This window comes from Rhineura floridana, chromosome 3 (genome assembly GCF_030035675.1).
Source record: "Rhineura floridana isolate rRhiFlo1 chromosome 3, rRhiFlo1.hap2, whole genome shotgun sequence".
NCBI classification, from domain to species: Eukaryota; Metazoa; Chordata; class Lepidosauria; order Squamata; family Rhineuridae; genus Rhineura; species Rhineura floridana.
Window position 1 is genome coordinate 217,183,645 of NC_084482.1, and position 20,420 is coordinate 217,204,064.

The 20,420-nt window shown below is 47.7% G+C and overlaps 1 pseudogene; it reads left to right on the top strand.

Annotated features, from left to right (window-relative positions):
* Positions 1–20,420, top strand: part of LOC133381636 (zinc finger protein 208-like) — a 40,982-nt pseudogene that overhangs the window by 10,921 nt on the left and 9,641 nt on the right.

Genomic DNA, 20,420 nt, shown 5'->3' on the forward strand with positions numbered 1-20,420 from the left:
TTAGGTGGATAGCCACTTCAGGTATGCTTGGAGTTGGATTCCTGCATTGAGCAGGGGGTTGGACTCAATGGCCTTATAGGCCCCTTCCAATTCTACGATTCTATGATTCTATGATAATGACCTTTGGTAAGAAGAGGACAATTGCAAACTGGGTCCTCAATGTTCACCCCCTCGAACAGGTTCACCTATTTAAATATCTGGGCATTTGTTTCACTGAGAACCTTTCCTGGAAGTCCCACCTAAGGTCAAGTAAATTTGTTGGTGCCAGATCCTCAGCACAACTCAGGAGGTTTTTTTTACGTCAGAGGGGGCCAACTGGTCAGCCCAATGATTAAGGTCTTCGTTGCAAAAATTTTAGCCTCCATATTATATGGAGCGGAACTCTGGGAGGAACTTGTAAAGCGGGAGATAGAAATCTTGCAAAACAAGTTCCTGAGACAGACCTTAGGGCTACCTGCAGGAACCCCTGCTGTGCATCTCAGAGCGGAGCTCGGCCTACCCTCACTGGCAGCCAGAATAGATTTGGCTTTCTTCGGATACTGGCGCAGATTATATAGGACCCCCGCCTCTTCCCTTAGCAAACAGTGCTGGGAGGAGCAATTGAAAGACAGGGGATGGGCCTCTCACTACCAAAAAATGCTGGAGCGGTACAATCTCCCCTTGGGGGAGTTGTTGACTCTTAGTCAACGTGCCCTTAGGGGTTGGGTTTTCAACCAGGATGCGGCCCGACACCAGGTGTCTATCTTAATAGCTTCCTTTTCCCCATGGTACCCCCAACTCAAACTTAATCATGTTAAGTCACAGTACCTGGAGGTCTTACCACACGCTCCATTACGTAGAGCCTTCTCGGAACTTCGATTCCAACAGATGCCTATTTAGATGGGAGATACCTAGGAATCCCACTAGAGAAACAGAGTTGTATTTTTGGATATAACTCTGTAGAAGACATCGCCCATTATTTGTTGCACTGTCCGCTGTATGACAACCCCAGACGGAAATTCCTGGCCCCTCTCATTCATCTTTCGCCAGGCAAATGCCCCCAGGAGCTGATAGTGGAGTTATTGAGCGATAATGTTAAACAGGTGACAGTCTCCGTGGCCAACTTGGCATTGGCCGTAGAAAGCCGCGCAGGATCCATATCCAAGATTTTAAAGCCTTTTAATGTTTTGTAAATGGTTTTAGCTGTGTTTATCTGATGCTGTTTTATAATTGCTGCATTTTGTGATGGCCTATGGCTTAAAGCAATAATAAATTACTACTACTTACTAAATGCTTGGAGTGTGGAAAGAGCTTCAGGGGGAGTAGCCACCTTTCTTTGCATCACAGAACTCATACAGGGGAAAAACCTTACCAATGCTTGGAGTGTGGAAAGACCTTCAGTGACAGTAGCTCCCTTACTTCACATCAAAACGGCAGATATAAATCTCCCTGCCACATTATTATGTAGCCACGAGAGTGGCTGTGTACTATAGCCAGCATGGAGTTTTCGCATTCTGCAATGTTAAATTGAAAATACCCCCATGCCATTCCGATGTTTCCCATAAGCTCATTTCAAAACAAAACTGGACAAAACTGACAGTCCTGAACTCAGAAACTCTTGCTTAACAAGCCTCTAAATTTTCATGGCGATAAACAAAGCAGTCTGAGAGAACAGAGAGTTCAAAGTCTAAAAAGAGAAAAAAAACCCAGAGCCATTTTGGACTTTTTATAATCTGTTGAAATTCATTAAAAATCAGCCATGTTCACAGAGTACCTGTAATCCTATTACTGACCTTGCCCCATACTCTGACCTTCATCTGCAGTTTAAAAGTTAAAAAAATGCCTGGCTGATTTTTAATTAATTAAAGAACGTTTGCATTGAACTGAAAGATAAAGTTGTGCATGCTCAGTAAGAACCAACTGTCAGTGTTCTAAAACCCAGACTCACAGCTGGTGGGCTTGGCTAATCGGGGCCACACCCACACCAGAACTTGATTTCACATGAGACAGTCATGGCTTTCCCCAAAGAATCCTGGGAAGTGTAGTTTGTGAATGGTCCTGAGAGGAGACTCCTATTCCACTGACAGAACTTTAGTGGCCAGACTGGTTTAATGGTCAGCCACTCTGATTGAAGGTCTGTGAGGGGAACAGGGTGTCTCCTAGCAACTCTCAGCACCCTTCACTAACTACACTTCCCAGGATTCTTTGAGAGAAGCCATGACGGTTCAAAGTGAAATAAAGGCCTGGTGTGGATGTGGCCAGGGACAGCTTTGGTTTAAATTTGGGTGGGAGGCTACAAGTGCCTGCTGTAGAATAAAAAGGTGGGGGAAATGCTGAAAAGGAATGATACTGTTCACAGTGTTTTCCTTTTGGAAAGGAAAGGGGCTTCCCCTCTGCCCAGAGCCTGGCCACCCAATCTCCTTCCCTCCCATTCCTGCCCTCTTTCTCCTCCCACAGGTCAGTTTCATCTATCCTAAGCATGATTGCACAGGAGTACATAAGAATGTAAGAAGAGCCTGCTGGATCAGGCCAGTGGCCCATCTAGTCCAGCATCCTGTTCTCACAGTGGCCAACCAGGTGCCTGGGGGAAGCCCACAAGCAGGACCCGAGTGCAGGAACACTCTCCCCTCCTGAGGCTTCTGGCAACTGGTTTTCAGAAGCATGCTGCCTCTGACTAGGGTGGCAGAGCACAGCCACACGGCCAGTAGCCATTGATAGCCCTGTTCTCCATGAATTTGTCCAATCTTATTTTAAAGCCATCCAAGCTGGTGGCCATTAGTGTATCGTGTGGGAGCAAATTCCATAGTTTAACTATGCGCAGAGTAAAGAAGTACTTCCTTTTGTCTGTCCTGAATCTTCCAACATTCAGCTTCTTTGAATGTCCACGAGTTCTCATACTGTGAGAGAGGGAGAAAAACTTTTCTCTATCCCCTTTTCAATACCACTCCACTGTAAATCCCACTTAACTCAAAGAGCATGCATATGATCACACCTGCCTCCTCCTCCCCTCCCCCTCCTGCCTGCTCCCATCCCCTTCCTTCCCCTTCCTCCTCCCCTACCCCTGCCCTTCCTCCTCCTCCCCTCCCCATCCCCTGTAGTCAGTTTCACCTACACTAAGCATGATTGCAGGGGAGGAAATCCGGTAAGCATACAAATGATCAATCCATTCTCAGGAAACTTGCACAGGATCCCATTTCTTACCTCCTAGATTAAAACAGAGAGATTCACTAATAGGTAAAAAATCCTTGCGGTTTAAGAACATACCTATAGCCCACAGATATTTCTATCAACCTTTATAAAGCAGGGAAATTGGGCAGCTATAGTGAATGTACCAGTTGAGCAGGAGACCTGACCCCCTCTCTGAGATACTGTAGCGCCCTATAAATTTGTAAAAATTTAAACACAATTTGGGTTGGTCTTTCACAGTCCACTCCACTTCCTGTGCAGCTTGGAAGAATTTGGTAACGTGTGCCTCTCAGCATATGGTGAGTGGTGGCCTATTAGTGAATACTGTCTACAGTTCTGGTTGCCTGTCTGCAAAAATAGCATTCTAGAGGTGGAAGAGGTAGAGAAATGGGCAATCAAAATGCTCAAGTGTTGCAACATTTGGGGATTTTTGCTGTAGAAAAAAGCTAAGAGGAGACATGATAGAAATGCATGATCGCACCAGACCTTTAAAGCACATTCAACACAAATGTAAACCACATGGCTTCCCCCAACGAATCCTGGATGATGCCTGCCTCTGAGCATATGATAAGGGCTACTTCATTCTGGCCCTCAGGACATGTCAGAGTCATCGGTGGCCCGCTGTGATGAGTTTGCTGGACACTTCCAAAATAATATCTCATGCATCCGTCGGGACTTAGACTCCCAGTTTATAGCAGTTGATCCAAATGAGGTGTCTGGAGCACAGTCTTGTCATGTTTTATTGGATGAGTTTCAGTTCGTTCAGCTCGAGGACGTGGACAAGGTGCTTGGACAGGTATGTGCAACCACTTCGATACTGGATCCTTGCCCCTCTTGGCTAATAAAAACTAGCAGGGATGGAACAGCTAGTTGGGCCAGGGAGGTGATAAACGCCTCTTTACGAGAGGGAGTGGTCCCTGGCCCTCTGAAAGAGGTGGCAGTGAGACCACTTCTGAAAAAACCTTCCTTGGACCCAGATAATTTCAACAGCTACAGACCAGTAGCGCATGTTCCATTCCTGGGGAAGATCTTGGAACGAGTGGTTGCTGGCCAGCTCCAGGCACTGTTGGATGAAACCGATTATCTAGATCCATTTCAATCGAGTTTCAGGCCTGGTTTTGGCACTGAGACAGCCTTGGTCGCCCTGTATGATGACCTATGTCGGAAGAGAGACAGAGGGAGTGTAACTCTGTTGATTCTCCTTGATCTTTCAGCGGCTTTTGATACCATCGACCATGGTATCCTTCTGGAGAGGCTCGCGGAGTTGGGAGTTGGTGGTACTGCCTGGCAGTGGTTCCTCTCCTACTTGGCGGGTCGTCTCCAGAAGGTAGTGCTTGGGGAACATTGTTCGACACCGTGGGTTCTCCAATGTGGAGTCCCGCAGGGGTCGGTCTTGTCTCCAATGCTTTTCAACATCTACATGAAACCGTTGGGTGCGGTCATCAGGAGTTTCGGAGTGCGTGGTCATCAGTATGCTGATGACACGCAACTCTACTTCTCCTTTTCATCCTCCTCAGGTGAGGCTGTTGATGTGCTGAACCGTTGCCTGGCCTCGATAATGGACTGGATGAGAGCTAACAAACTGAGACTCAATCCAGACAAGACTGAGATGCTGTTGGTGAGGGATTTCTCTGATCAGATGGTGGATATATACCCTGTCCTGGATGGGGTTACACTCCCCCTAAAGGAGCGGGTTCGTAGTTTGGGAGTTCTTTTAGATCCTTCCTTGTCACTGGAGGCTCAAGTAGCCTCGGTGGCACGGAATGTGTTCTACCATCTTCGGTTGGTAGCCCAGCTATGTCCCTATCTGAGCAGGGAGGACCTTACATCAGTGGTACATGCTCTGGTAACCTCGCGACTGGACTACTGCAATGCGCTCTACGTAGGGCTGCCTTTGAAGACAGTTCGGAAGCTACAGCTAGTGCAAAATGCGGCCGCCAGATTGATAACAAGGACTAAGCGGTCCGAACACATAACACCTGTTCTGGCCCGCTTGGACTGGCTTCCAATTTGCTTCCGGGCCAAATTCAAAGTGCTGGTTTTGACCTATAAAGCCATATACGGTGCGGGACCACAATACCTGTTGGAACGCCTCTCCCAATATGGACCCGCCCGTACACTGCGTTCTTCATCGAAGGCCCTCTTCCGAGCTCCAACCCACAGGGAGGCTCGGAGGGTGGTAACAAGAACTAGGGCCTTCTCTGTGGTGGCCCCCGGACTGTGGAACAGTCTGTCCGATGAGGTGCACCTGGTGCCGATGCTGCTGTCCTTTCGGCGCCAGGTTAAAACCTTCCTCTTTTCCAGGGCTTTTAATCTAACTTAATTCTGTTTTAAAATGTATTGTAATTGTTTTTAGATCTCCCATTCTCTGTACTTTGCTGTATGTTTTATTGGATTTTATTGTATTTTGTATTGATTTGCTGTTCACCGCCCAGAGAGCTATGCTAGTCGGGCGGTATAAAAAATTAATAAATAATAAAATAATAATAAATAATAATAAGTGGTGGCAACACCTACCATCTCCAAAGATGGAGAACTATTTTTGTATGTTTGTTGGTGTTCTTCTTACTTTATTATTATTATTTATTAAATTTATTAGTCGCCCATTTGGCTGGCTGTCCAGCCACTCTGGGCGACGTACAAGATAAAAAACAATACATTAAAATGTTAAAATTTAACACCATAAAAGTAAAAACCTAACCCATCCCAAAAGCCTGCCTGAAGAGCCAGGTCTTCAAGGCCCGGCGGAAGCTCATCATAGAAGGGGCATGGCGGAGATCATTTGGGAGAGAGTTCCACAGGGTGGGGGCCACTATTGGAAAAGCCCTCTCTCTAGTCCTCACCAGTTTAGCTGTTTTAACCGGTGGGATCGAGAGAAGGTCTTCTGAGGCTGATCTTGTTGAGCAGCATCCCTGACGATGCTGGAGGCGCTCCTTCAGATAGACTGGGCTAAAACCGTATAGGGTTTTAAAGGTCAAAACCAACACCTTGAATTGGGCCCGGTAAACAACCGGTAGCCAGTGCAACTCCTTCAGCACTGGAGTGATGTGATCTTGCCGGCGGCTGCCTTTAATCAGATGAGCCGCCGCATTCTGTACCAGTTGCAGCTTCCAGACCGTTTTCAAGGGTAACCCCATGTAGAGCGCATTACAGTAGTCTAGGCGAGAGGTCACTAGGGCATGTACCACCGGTGGGAGCAGATGGTTGGGAAGGTAAGGGTGCAGCCTCCGTATCAGATGGAGTTGATACAGTGCCGCCCGGCTCACACCGAGACTTGGGCCTCCATGGACAGCTGGGAGTCAAGAATGACCCCCAGGCTGTGGACCTGGTCTTTCAGGGGCAATTGTACCCCATTGAGCACCAGGTCAACATCCCCCAGCCTTCTCTTGTCTCCCACAAGCAGAACCTTGGTTTTGTCAGGGTTCAACTTCAGCTTATTCCTTCCCATCGAGCCACTCACTGACTCCAGGCACTTGGACAGGGTTTCTACAGCCAACCTCGGTGAAGATTTAAATGAGAGATAGAGCTGCCTATCATCCGCATACTGATGACATTGCAGCCCAAATCTCCTGATGATTGCCCCCAGCGGCTTTATATAGATGTTGAACAGCATCGGGGAGAGGATGGAACCCTGTGGCACACCACAAGTGAGAGGCCAAGGATCCGAAACCTCATCCTCCAATGCCACTTTCTGGTACCTACCAGAGAGGAAGGAATGGAACCACTGCAATACAGTGCCCCCATGCCTAACCTCTTCAGGTGGTCCAGGAGGATAGCATGGTCAACGGTATCGAAAGCCCCTGACAGATCAAGGAGGACAAGGAAGGTGCATTCGCCCCTATCCCACGCCCTCCTCATATCATCTACCAAGGCGACCAAGACTGTTTCAGTCCCATGTCCAGGCCTGAAGCCCGATTGAAATGGATCCAGATAATCCGCTTCCTCCAAGTGCACTTGCAACTGCTTTGCCACCACCCGCTCAACCGCCTTGCCTAAGAATGGCAAATTTGAGACTGGGCGAAAGTTGTTCAGATCTTGGGGATCCAAGGAGGGCTTCTTTAAGATTGGTTTGATTACTGCCTCCTTGAGGGCTGATGGCATTACTCCCTCTTCGAGAGATGTATTTACCACCATCTTGATCCCCTCACCCAGTCTATCTTTGCAGCTCATAATGAGCCATGATGGGCAAGGATCGAGTAAGCAAGTGGTTGGCTTTAAGGTTGAAAGCACCTTGTCCACTTCATCAGATGGAAGAAGCTGGAACCGATACCATACCACCAGGGTACCACTGGTCACCTCTGGCTCGCTCACTGTGTCCACAGCGCATGGAATAGCACTCTTAATACGATCGATTTTCTCCGCAAAGTGTTTAGCAAACTCGTCACAGGAGGCCTTAACATGTTCCATTGGTTCCGGAGCAACTGGACCAACCAGACTCTGGACCACTTGGAACAGTCTCCTGGGACAGCACTCTGCAGATGCAATAGAGGCAGTATAAAAATCTTTTTTTGCTGCCCTTATTGCCACATGATAGGCTGTCGCAGCCGCTCTAACATGTGTCCGATCATCATCAGAGCGAGATTTCCGCCACCGGCGCTCTAGCCTTCTCACCTCCCGCCTCAGAATTCGCAACCGTGGGGTGAACCACGGTGCCGTCTGAGCTCTATTCAGGGGGAGAGGGCATTTCGGAGCCACCCGGTCTAATGCCCCAGCGATTGCGGCATTCCACCCCTCCACCAGGGTCTTAGCCGAGTGGCTGTATGCATGCTCCATAGAGTCCCCAAGTGCATTCAGGAATCCATCAGGATCCATAAGATGCCTGGGGCGGACCATCTTAATAGGTCCTCCACCCCCACGGAGGGTTTGTGGCACCAAAAAGTCCACCCTCACCAAGTAGTGGTCTGACCATGACAAGGGGGTGATGGATGTACCCCCAATTTTCAGATCACTCCCCTCCTCTCCCGAGACAAATACAAGGTTGAGTGCATGACCGGCTACATGGGTGGGCCCCATTGTAATAAGGTGCAACTCCCAGGAAGCCATGGTTTCCATGAAGTCCCGAGGCGCCCCAGTAAGGATGGCCTCTGAATGTACATTGAAGTCCCCCAATACCAGCAGGTTTGGGGACTGTACACGCACAGCCGAGACCACCTCCAGCACCTCGGCCAGGGAGTCCGTCGTGCAGCGGGGTGGGCGGTACACGAGCAGAATCCCTAGACTGCCCTTTGGGCCCAACCTCCAGTACATGCAGTCTGCCACTTTGGTCTCACAGAGAGGAGGTCTGGTGAGAACCAGGGACCTTCTGTAAATAACCGCCACTCCCCCTCCCCGACTACCGACCCTCGGCAGCTGTGCATACAAGAACCCAGCCGGACACATGGCCGCGAGGATAGGAGCAGCAGCCTCATCCAGCCAGGTTTCCGTAATACATGCCAGGTCCGCGCCCTCATCCAATATCATATCATGGATGAGGGATGTTTTTTGGGCAACAGACCTGGCATTGCACAGCAGCAATCGAAGGCCAGAGTGTGAAGCATCCCCCAGCTGTCTGTTGGCTCTGGACAGGCCCGGAACGGGACAGATATTATGCATGTCTCCCTAGTTCCTCTTATCTGACGTGACCTGCCCCTAGCTTTCCACCAGCATCTGCCACCCAGCCTCGATATACATTGGCCTCCCACCCTTCCCCCATCACTCCCGTGATTGACACATGCCCCGATGTAGGCTTCCACCACTCAGGCAGGCACCCAACCTTAAAACAACCCCCCCCAAAAAGAAAACCCACAACCAACATACACCAAAAAAAAAAAACCCAGGCCACCTCAGCCATCCGGCTTATGTATCCCTCCAAAGAGAGACAGGTGGTGGAAATCAGTCACAGCCGGCTGGGTACCTGAGGCCTGGTCCTGCAAGATGCACGTCTGCCAGGCAGAAGTCCCACAGGGAAGGGTGGTGGAGGTGGTGATCCAACAGCAGCAGGAGCAGCAGCAGCAGCAGGCTCTCCTTCCCTTGGCGGCAATGTTCTCCTCTTCCTGCAGGCACTGGGTATTTTCTGTGTTACTACCTTTTCTACAGAGAATCTAACCTAGAAAATTATCTCTCACTATTCATCCTAGAAATCTGTGTCAACTTTATTTTTAATAATTTCAAAGCCTCTTTATTGGTCAATGTCATATGATGGGGAAGACAGCTTTTGGGTTTCAAACTGGAGATTATGTTCTATTTCTATTTTGGGTGTGGATGAAAAAGAAAAACCACGATTCCCAAAAATAGTTGTGAGGACTTTATTTGCTTAGCTGTCGCCAAGGCGAGGATGTCAGGTTCCCACCTGTGGCTACCGCCTTGACCGTCCCACCTCAGGGTCCTGCTCTCAAAATGGTTCTCTCACCGGCTCTAGCAAAGCTCTCTCAAGATCCCACTGCTAGGAAGCCCTGTGATGTCTCTGCTTATATTGTAAACATGGTCAGTGCTGGTTTTGTAGAAGACATATGGTAAGTGGAGTGAAAGAGGAGGGGGGAGTACATGAGCAGTAGAATGCTGGATGATTGGCTGATCGTTTGAATGGCTGGGAGTATAAATGGAAGAATGACAGTTGAGGTGGTGAATTGAGGTGGTGAATTGTGAGGTGGATGTTGGAGAGAGGTGTTGTTGAGAGTGAGTCGAAGTTCTCAGGCAGTAAGAAGTCAAGTACATAACAGAATATAGATGAAACCATAAGCTTATCAACAAAATAATTAAGTAATCTTGTTATTTCTAATTCTTAATAAATATTTCTTGGTTAAATAAAAGCCTGATTCCTTCAGCTGGGATACACATACCAGGGGGAGTAGCAAAATAACCAAGGCTGAACAGTTTGTATCGAATGGAGGCAGCAGCAGATCGGAGGAAAGTGTATCCAGTCCCACAGAGAAACCCAGGGCTGTATGCTTCAGTGCAAGAGGCTGCAGGGGGGGGGTTGGGAATTACCTATACCCATAGACACAAGGCATAGAGATAGCCAGGCAGAGAATAGTCACAGTCTAAAGGTTATAAGAGATACAGAGTGTTGGGTAGTAAGGCCTAGCAGTGGGATTTGTTGAAATCTGTGCTAGAGCTGTATAGGGTAAGAAGAAAACCTGACGTTCCTGTCTTCTGGTAGCCACAAGTGAGAGCTTCACAGGTGGTGCTGGGGAAGGACATCACAAGCACCACCAGACCTTCCTGTTTAACAATATTGCCTTGAACTGTGCCTTAGTCTCCTCCTGGCTTATTGCTACTTTGTGTCTGGGTGCACTTGCAGGCCACACCCCCCCTGTATCTTTGTGCCTATAAAGAATACAGCCCTGGGTTGCTCTGGATACTTGATGATGCACTATCTCTTCACCGCTGCCACCATTGATACTGTTCCCAACCTTGGTATATGCCCTGCCCACCCTTATGGTCTGTGAAAGCCCCAGCCAAGGATCAGGCTTTTGGTAAACTAAGAAATATCTATTTATATATCCAGGGAATAACAAGATTACTTAAAGAGTGTGGTTTCATACGTTGCGTTACTATTTATGTTTCTAGCCGTCAATAACCTGCCTCACTACACGTCTAATTCAAACCAACCCACAAAAGCCACCCAAAACCAACCAACTCCAACCCACTAATCATCAAACAACTGAACTCCCACCAACAGAACTCTCTCTCAACTGTCATTCTCTCATTTATACCTTCTGACACTGAAACGCTCAGCCAATCATAACACAACATTCTCCAGCATTCCAGCCTGTGTACTCCCCCCTCTCACGCAGTCTACTTACTATGTATACTCTAATAAACCCGCACTTACCATATTTACAGTATTTTAAATACAGGGGCATCACAAGGACACCATATGACAGCCAAAGAGCAATAAAAATGGAGCACTCTCCTCTCAGAGCAGGTTGATTGGTACTTATAACAAAAAAACTTCTTCCAAGCAGGCATCATGTGATATCATGAGGGGAAAGTTTTGCAGGTGGCTCTATGCGCAAGTTCTGCAACAACAGCTAATAACATGTCTTCCAGCCAACCTTAGCAACCACCCCTTACACGCACATTAACAACAGTTATGGAGAGTTTCAGACCCCAACAACCTTCTTTTAGCTGAATCCTAGACTGTTCCACGTCTCTTCACCTGCTATCTTGGTGGCCTGTCACTTTTTCCTTTGCAGAGACAGAGAGGTTTTTGCTTTTCCAAAAATGGGTGAGCACACAAGAAGGATGCTGAGGCCAGGGTGGTGCAGAAACCAAAATGGCCTCTCAGTTGTCCAGTTTTTCCCCATCATATCCCTGTCCCTGGCTGTTTCTAGCTGCCAAATACAATATTCACTTAATGACATTTCCTGCATTACTTTATCTACTTCCTGTAGATCCTCCCCTTCTGTCATTGTTACCTCCATGTGCATAATTCAAACATCAGTTTTCTTGATGGGCTTAGTAGTTTTTGTCACACAGCGTCTAATACAACACAACACCAACTGGACTATTACATGTATGAGCACAAGAAAACATAATCCCATTATAACATATTTTAGCAGAATTTTTATTAGGCCTCCTAGCCATCCGCCTGGATTCGGTAGCCATCCCCACCAATCAAACTCGCTACTCCAGTCAACATAAGCTACTTCTGCTATTTGTTCAGCATGATATATAATGGAGTTGGCATGGGATTCATTCTCTCCAGCTGAACTGTTTATGTGAACATTCGCTCCCAGTGATGGCGCAAGTCCCTCCATCCATAGTGAGCAAACAGTCCAGCCCCATCCTCTTGGAGAACTGTTTTCCTTATTTGGGTTTGGGTTGCCGGTAGGGTCTTTATAGCCTTAGAGGCCACAGGAAAAGCTTCAGGAAGAGCCAGCTCCATGAGCTAGAGGGAGCCCCAGCTGACAAAGCGTCAAGGCCCCAGCTGACAAAGTGTCAAGGCGAGTTAAGCAGCAGAGCAAAAAGAGGGTAAGTAGCTCCCATTTATTCCACTATTTTATTGAATTAAAACAGCTCAGAACAATAAGTAATAAGGGCAGCCTAAGGTCACCCTGAGCTAGGAGCCAGATCCTGAAAGAATCTATATCTTAGGAGACAGATCCTAGGAGAAGGAAGCTAATTTTCAACACCACCCTAGCAGGAAAGCTTCAGGGGACACTGTAAACAAGGCTAAATTCCAGCGGGAGAGAAGGGGAAAAAGGAAACTCCACCAATACATGCAGGGAGAGAGTCAGCTCAGTTCTTGCTAAAAAGGGCAGCTTTAGCCTTCCTTAAACACAACCACAAGCTCTGTTTCCCTAGGTTAAAGAAAGGTCAGGCTGTTCTAGGTGGGAAAGCAACAAACAAAAAAGACTTGTCTGGAAGTCACAGCCCCTTGCTTAGATTAAAAGCAGCCAAAAGCTTAACCAGCCCCACCCCTTGCTAAGGAAGGAAGCTCAAGGCCCCAGCTGACAAAGCGTCAAGGCGAGTTAAGCAGCAGAGCGAGTTTGGCAGCAGGGCGAGGAGGCAAGGGCCCCCCACTCTGCCCATCTGTTCCCTGACCTCAACTAAACCGCAGTTTCCAACCCATTGACGGTAATAAACCTTAAACAACATTATGCAGGTAAGAAGCCAGCAGGGGTGTGGGGTCTTTCCTGTGTTTTGCACCGCCTGCAGCATGTACGACTATCTGCCTGTTGGACAGAAGTCGTGGGTGTGCTCTCGGTGCAATGAGCTCCTGGCTCTCCGGGAACGACTTCATTTCCTTGAGGCCAAGGTGACTGACCTGGAAAAGCTGAGAGAGGCAGAGAGGTATGTGGAGGAGGCCTTCAGTGACGTTATAGCTGTGTCCCACTCCAAGGATGATAGCTCTTCTGCTATCATGGAGAACGACGGTCTCAGGGAAGGAGAGCATCCAGCTGAGGAAGAGGGAAACGATCCCTTAGAAGGGACCCATTCCTTGGGGGATGAGCAGCTGTCCTCTTGTGCTGAGGATATATCTCCAGGGGGTGGAGGGATCCTTGCAGTGGGTGATTCGATCATTAGGAACATAGACAGTGGGGTGTGTGATGGGCATGTAGACCGCAAGGTGTTTTGCCTGCCTGGTGCGAAGGTTGAGTATATCGCCCGTCGTTTAGATAGTTTGGTAGACAGTGCTGGGGAGGAGTCAGTGGTCGTGGTGCACGTTGGCACCAACAACATGGGGAAATGTAGCCGTGAGGTCCTAGAAGCAAAATTTAGGTTGCTAGGTAGGATGCTGAAAGCCAGGACCTCCAAGGAGGCTTACTCTGAAATGCTAACGGTTCCACGCGCAGTACCAGCCAGACAGGCACAGCTTAGCAGTCTCAATGCGTGGATGAGACGATGGTGTCGGGTGGAAGGGTTTGGATTTGTTAGGTACTGGGGAACATTTTGGGACAAGCCGGGCCTGTACAAAAGGGATGGGCTCCACTTGAACCAGAATGGAACCAGACTGCTGGCACTTAAAATTAAAAAGGTGACAGAGCAGCTTTTAAACTGACTGAGGGGGGAAACCCGACAGGAGCTGAGGAAGGTCCGGTTCGGAATAAACCTCCCCCCTGGGATAAAGACCAAAGAAATGATGAAATTGTAAAAGGGGTAGGCCTAGAAGTAGGCATTGTGAGAGCAGGGGCACAGGATATAAATTCAGAAGGGCAAAATTACCACAGGCCAAACCACAAGTGCCAAAGACATTTGAAGAGAGACACTGCTTACAAGTGCCTGTACGCTAATGCTAGGAGCCTCCGAACCAAGATGGGAGAACTGGAGTGCTTGGTCTTAGAGGACAGCATTGATATAGTGAGCATAACGGAGACCTGGTGGAATGGAGGAAACCAGTGGGATACGGTTATCCCTGGATATAAACTATATCGGAAGGACAGGAAAGGACGTATTGGTGGCGGAGTCGCTCTATACGTGAAAGAAGGCATTGAATCCAGCAAGCTGGAAACCCCAAAAGAGGCGGACTCCTCCACAGAATCTTTGTGGGTGGTGATACCATGCCCCAGGAGGGATTTAATTCTGGGAACGATCTATCGTCCCCCTGAACAAAATGCTCAGGGAGACCTTGAGATGAGATATGAAATTGAGGAAGCATCCAAACTAGGAAATGTGGTAGTAATGGGTGACTTCAACTACCCGGACATAGACTGGCCGCATATGTGTTCCAGTCATGACAAAGAAGCAAAGTTTCTAGATATTCTAAATGACTATTCCCTAGACCAGTTGGTCATGGAACCGACCAGAGGGATGGCAACCCTGGACTTAATCCTCAGTGGGGAACGGGACCTGGTGTGAGATGTAAGTGTTGTTGAACCGATTGGGATCAGTGACCACAGTGCTATTAAATTAAACATACATGTAAATGGCCAATTGCCAAGAAAATCCAACACGGTCACATTTGAATTCAAGAGAGGAAACTTCACAAAAATGAGGGGATTGGTAAAAAGAAAGCTGAAAAACAAAGTCCAGAGGGTCACATCACTCGAAAATGCTTGGAAGTTGTTTAAAAACACTATGTTAGAAGCTCAACTGGAGTGCATACCGCAGATCAGAAAAGGTACCGCCAGGGCCAAGAAGATGCCAGCATGGTTAACGAGCAAAGTCAAGGAAGCTCTTAGAGGCAAAAAGTCTTCCTTCAGAAAATGGAAGTCTTGTCCGAATGAAGAAAATAAAAAAGGACACAAACTCTGGCAAAAGAAATGCAAGAAGACAATAAGGGATGCTAAAAAAGAATTTGAGGAGCACATTGCTAAGAGCATAAAAACCAACAACAAAAAATTCTATCAATACTTTCAAAGCAGGAGACCATCAAGGGAGGCGATGACCCTTGGATGATAAGGGAGTCAAAGGCATACTAAAGAACGATAAGGAGATTGCAGAGAAGCTAAACGAATTATTTGCATCTGTCTTCACAGTGGAAGATAAAGGGCAGATCCCTGAACCTGAACTAACATTTGCAGGAAGGGATTCCGAGGAACTGAGACAAATAGTGGTAACGAGAAAGGAAGTTCTAGGCTTAATGGACAATATAAAAACTGACCAATCACCGGGCCCGGATGGCATCCACCTGAGAGTTCTCAAAGAACTCAAATGTGAAATTGCTGATCTGCTAACTAAAATATGTAACTTGTCCCTCGGGTCCTCCTCCGTGCCTGAGGACTGGAAAGTGGCAAATGTAACGCCAATCTTCAAAAAGGGATCCAGAGGGGATCCCGGAAATTACAGGCCAGTTAGCTTAACTTCTGTCCCTGGGAAACTGGTAGAAAGTATTATTAAAGCTAGATTAACTAAGCACATAGAAGAACAAGCCTTGCTGAAGCAGAGCCAGCATGGCTTCTGCAAGGGAAAGTCCTGTCTCAGTAACCTACTAGAATTCTTTGAGAGTGTCAACAAGCATATAGATAGAGGTGACCAAGTGGACATAGTGTACTTAGACTTTCAAAAAGCGTTTGACAAGGTACCTCACCAAAGACTTCTGAGAAAGCTAAGCAGTCATGGAATAAGAGGTCCTCTTGTGGATAAGACATTGGTTAAGAAGCAGAAAGCAGAGAGTAGGAATAAACGGACAGTTCTCCCAATGGAGGGCTGTAGAAAGTGGAGTCCCTCAAAGATCGGTATTGGGACCTGTACTTTTCAACTTGTTCATTAATGACCTAGAATTAGGAGTGAGCAGTGAAGTGGCCAAGTTTGCTGACGACACTAAATTGTTCAGGTTTGTTAAAACAAAAAGATTGCGAAGAGCTCCAAAAAGACCTCTCCAAACAGTGAGTGGGCGCAAAAATGGCAAATGCAATTCAATATAAAGAAGTGTAAAATTATGCATATTGGAGCAAAAAATCTGAATTTCACATATACGCTCATGGGGTCTGAACTGGCGGTGACCGACCAGGAGAGAGACCTCGGGGTTGTAATGGACAGCACGATGAAAATGTCAACCCAGTGTGCGGCAGCTGTGAAAAAGGCAAATTCCATGCTAGCGATAATTAGGAAAGGTATTGAAAATAAAACAGCTGATATCATAATACCATTGTATAAATCTATGGTGCGGCCGCATTTGGAATACTGTGTACAGTTGTGGTTGCCTCATCTCCAAAAGGATATTATAGAGTTGGAAAAGGTTCAGAAGAGGGCAACCAGAATGATCAAGGGGATGGAGCGACTCCCTTACGAGGAAAGGTTGCAGCATTTGGGGCTTTTTAGTTTAGAGAAAAGGCGGGTCAGAGGAGACATGATAGAAGTGTATAAAATTATGCATGGCATTGAGAAAGTGGATAGAGAAAAGTTCTTCTCCCTCTCTTATATACAAGAACTCGGGGACATTCAAAGAAGCTGAATGTTGGAAGATTCAGGAGAGACAAAAGGAAGTACTTCTTTACTCAGCGCATAGTTAAACTATGGAATTTGCTCCCACAAGATGCAGTAATGGCCACCAGCTTGGATGGCTTTAAAAGAAGATTAGACAAATTCATGGAGGACAGGGCTATCAATGGATACTAGCCATGATGGCTGTGCTCTGCCACCCTGGTCAGACGCAGCATGGTTCTGAAAACCAGTTGCTGGAAGCCTCAGGAGGGGAGAGTGTTCTTGCAGTCGAGTCCTGCTTGCGGGCTTCCCACAGGCACCTGGTTGGCCACTGTGAGAACAGGATGCTGGACTAGATGGGCCACTGGACTGATCCAGAAGGCTCTTCTTATGTTCTTATGTTCTTTGATCTCATCTGCAAGACTTTCCACTACAAATTGAAGCCTCAGTACTCCAGAACCTAAGGCGGCCGTGCCAGCCAAGGGCAGGAAAGACCACCCTATACTGAGCCTATCATTAAAGGCCTGCAGTTTTCTATGTCCCATTGTGCACAATGGGGAGCAGGTTTGATTTCTCTCTTTTTTCTCTGATTGGTGAGCCTCTCTTGTTCCTGATTCTTCCAACTGGGAGTACCTGAGTGACTCTGACAGCTGGTATAAGGCAGGCAACATAGCAGGAGCCAATCCAATATTTTGGTAATACTTTATAGGCTTCATGTCCAGAACAATAATGTGCTCCTAGAGCTTCCCATGGGTCTTTGTGGAAGGGGGAAGACCATGTTTTCCATGGTTGAAATTACTACCTTTGGTAGTAGGGGCTCGTTATTCCCCGCCAAGGGACACCACCACCTGGATCATGAGGGTTGTTAGTCTTGTTCCGAAAACACGCTCCCCAGTTGTTCAGGTATTTACAGTCCCATGCCTGATGACCACCATAATTGGTAAAGGCAGAACAATGCATCGTGTTATCAATAGAATAGTTAAAGGAAGCATGAAAATCATGATCATGTCGGCAGAAAGTGGGGTTCTGGGTGTGGTTTTTTCTCCAGTCCCCTTCAAGGGTGAAATGATGTTTGCATTTACTTGCACCAATCTCTATGCCTTTCTTTCCTTTGGTCTGGTTTCCCAAAAAACAGAACTCATCCAATTTTGGCAGGACATACTAAACCCCATGTTGTTGGGCCACAGGTGCTATGTCCCAGGTAGAATTTGCGCTTTACCATTTCCATTCCAAAGGCATAAAATTGGAATTGCTCTTTAATATGTTGTTAAACCTTTTGAAAAATGTTTTTAATCTTAGATTTTTTTCAAAGCTTTTTTAAGAAACATTTTTAAAGATGTTTTGTTTTAGTGTATTTTAGGGTCTGTTTTATGATGTTTTAGAGTTTTTGGTGGTTTTGTTTGCTGCCCTGGGCTCCTGCTGGGAGGAAGGGCGGGATATAAATCAAATAAATGAATATTTAAATAAAAATGGGGTCCCGTCAGTGATGTTCTCTTCAGTCAAAGGGATTGCTACAAGGGGAACACCTCCCTTCCCATGGACAGGTAGTAGGGAGCCAGGACACGTCCCGCTCCACATCCCCCACCTACCTGTCTCCTGTCTTTTACCATTGCCCTTAACGAAGATGGTTGCCATGGTGGGGAAAACCATGGCCACCATCTTTGCTAAGGGACATGGTAAAAGGCAGGAGACAGGTGGGGGGGTTGGGGGCACAGATCGTGGAAGGAGAGCGGAGTGGCGGCTGAGGGCCCCCCTGTAGCTCCAGGGGCCCTTTGGCCAGTGCCCCACCTGGCTACCGTTTTGAACCGGCGCTGTAGGGAGAATGTCCAACAGTTACTCACATTATAGATGGAAGCAATTCTGCAAGATGTTCCCTCTAACTAGTATTGGGGATATCTCTATGTTTGTTTACCATGATGGAACTTCCTTAAAGGGTGGGGTTATTTACTTCTTCCTCCTCCTTTGTTCGGGGATATTGATGCCTTTTGCATATTCTCCATTAACCTCTAGCAGAGGGAACAGGCAGACCTTCCTTCCAGGAGCATCCTCACCAATGACTGAAAATGGACTGAGACTACAGCTTATTTTCTATCTAAGCTAGAGCCTATGTTTTCTTAAACAAATGAAGGCCATGAGCAAATACTCTTTATTCTTTTTACCTAAGAAGATTGTCTCTGTGACTTATTTGATTAACTAGTGTGCATGGGAGGAAGGTATGGGACTGGATCATATTAAGACTGCTATTCCGTGCGTTGTGGACACAGTGAGAGAGCCAGAGGCGGCCAGTGGTGCACTGGTGGTGTGGGATTGGTTCCAGCTTCTTCCTTCTGATGAAGTGGAGAAGGTGCTTTCAACCTTAAAGCCAACCACTTGCTTACTCGGCCCTTGCCAGTCGTGGCTCATTATGAGCTGCAAGGATAGACTGGGCGAGGGGATCAAGGGGGTGGTAAATATGTCCCTGGAAGAGGGAGTTATGCCATCAGCCCTCAAGGAGGCAGTAATAAAACCAATTCTAAAGAAGCCCTCCTTGGATCCCCAAGATCTGAACAAGTTTCACCAGTCTCAAATTTGCCGTTCTTGGGCAAGGCGGTTGAGCGGGTGGTGGTGAAGCAGTTGCAGGTGCATTTGGGGGAAGCAGATTATCTGGATCCATTTCAATCAGGCTTCAGGCCTGGATATGGGACTGAAACGGTCTTGGTCGCCTTGGTAGATGATATGAGGAGGGCGCTGGATAGGGGCGAATGCACCTTCCTTGTCCTCCTTGGTCTCTCAGCGGCTTTTGATACCGTTGACCACGTTATCCTCCTGGACCGCCTGAAGAGGTTAGGCATGGGGGCACTGTATTGCAGTGGTTCCATTCCTTCCTCTCTGGTAGGTACCAGAGAGTGGCATTGGGGGATGAGGTTTCGGACCTTTGGTTGCTCACCTGTGGGGTGCCACTGGGCTCCATCCTCTCCCCGATGCTGTTGAACATGGTTCTGAAAACCAGTTGCCGGAAGCCTCAGGAGGGGAGAGTGTTCTTGCACTCGGGTCCTGCTTGCGGGCTTCCCCAGGCACCTGGTTGGCCACGGTGAGAACAGAATGCTGGACTAGATGGGCCACTGGCCTGATCCAGCAGGCTCTTCTTATGTTCTTATAACATCCAGTCCTTACAGCATGACTACGTTCTCTGTTGTTCCCGCCGGGGGATTCAAAGCGCACAATTTGTAGAAGAGATCTGCAAAACAGGCTAACCTAAGCTGTTCCCTCGAAGCCCCTTTTTAAAAACGTGCATGGCATTTTTATTTTTATTATGGAGAAGGGTCACCGGCCAGAAAGGGGCTTCCCGCCTCCCCTCCCTCTCCGCGTGAAGCAGCCGAGGAGCTTCAGGCACTTTGCTCTTGAAGGGTTAACAAACGACAAGAGAGCTGAAGGAAAGAGCGCAAAGGAGGGACTTCCTTTTCCTGCCCCGCCTCTCTGCGAGAAATACAGGCTGGAAGCGCCGGAGGAGCCCCTCTTCGTGCTCAGCGATGATGGCGAGTGGGGTTGCGCGGGGGGAGCCTCGAAAGGAAGGTATGCAATGGGGCCGGAGGGGAGGATGGAAGGGGCGAGGACCCCCTTAAGCGCCCCCTCCCCGCAGACCCTCCCGATCGGAGGCTGCAGCTCTGCCCCGTCCTCTCTGCCTCTCCCCTGAGCTGGGCTGGCTGAGTTGGGGCCGGATCGAAGCATCCCTCGGGAACGTCACGCGGCTGAAGTTGGTTCCCAGTTCCTTATTTGCTTGAAAGCTCAAAACACTAAAAAAGAAGAAAAGTTGACAGCTACAGCAACTTCAAGCCAAAGTTAACAGGTCTGAACCCCAAAATATATGTTGGGGTGCCCAGTATGATATGTTGCTGTGATTGGGGGACTCTCCCCGTCCAGAATAACAATATATTTATGCAATCAGAATTACCAGGCTTCTGATATTATCATAAATACATAATGAT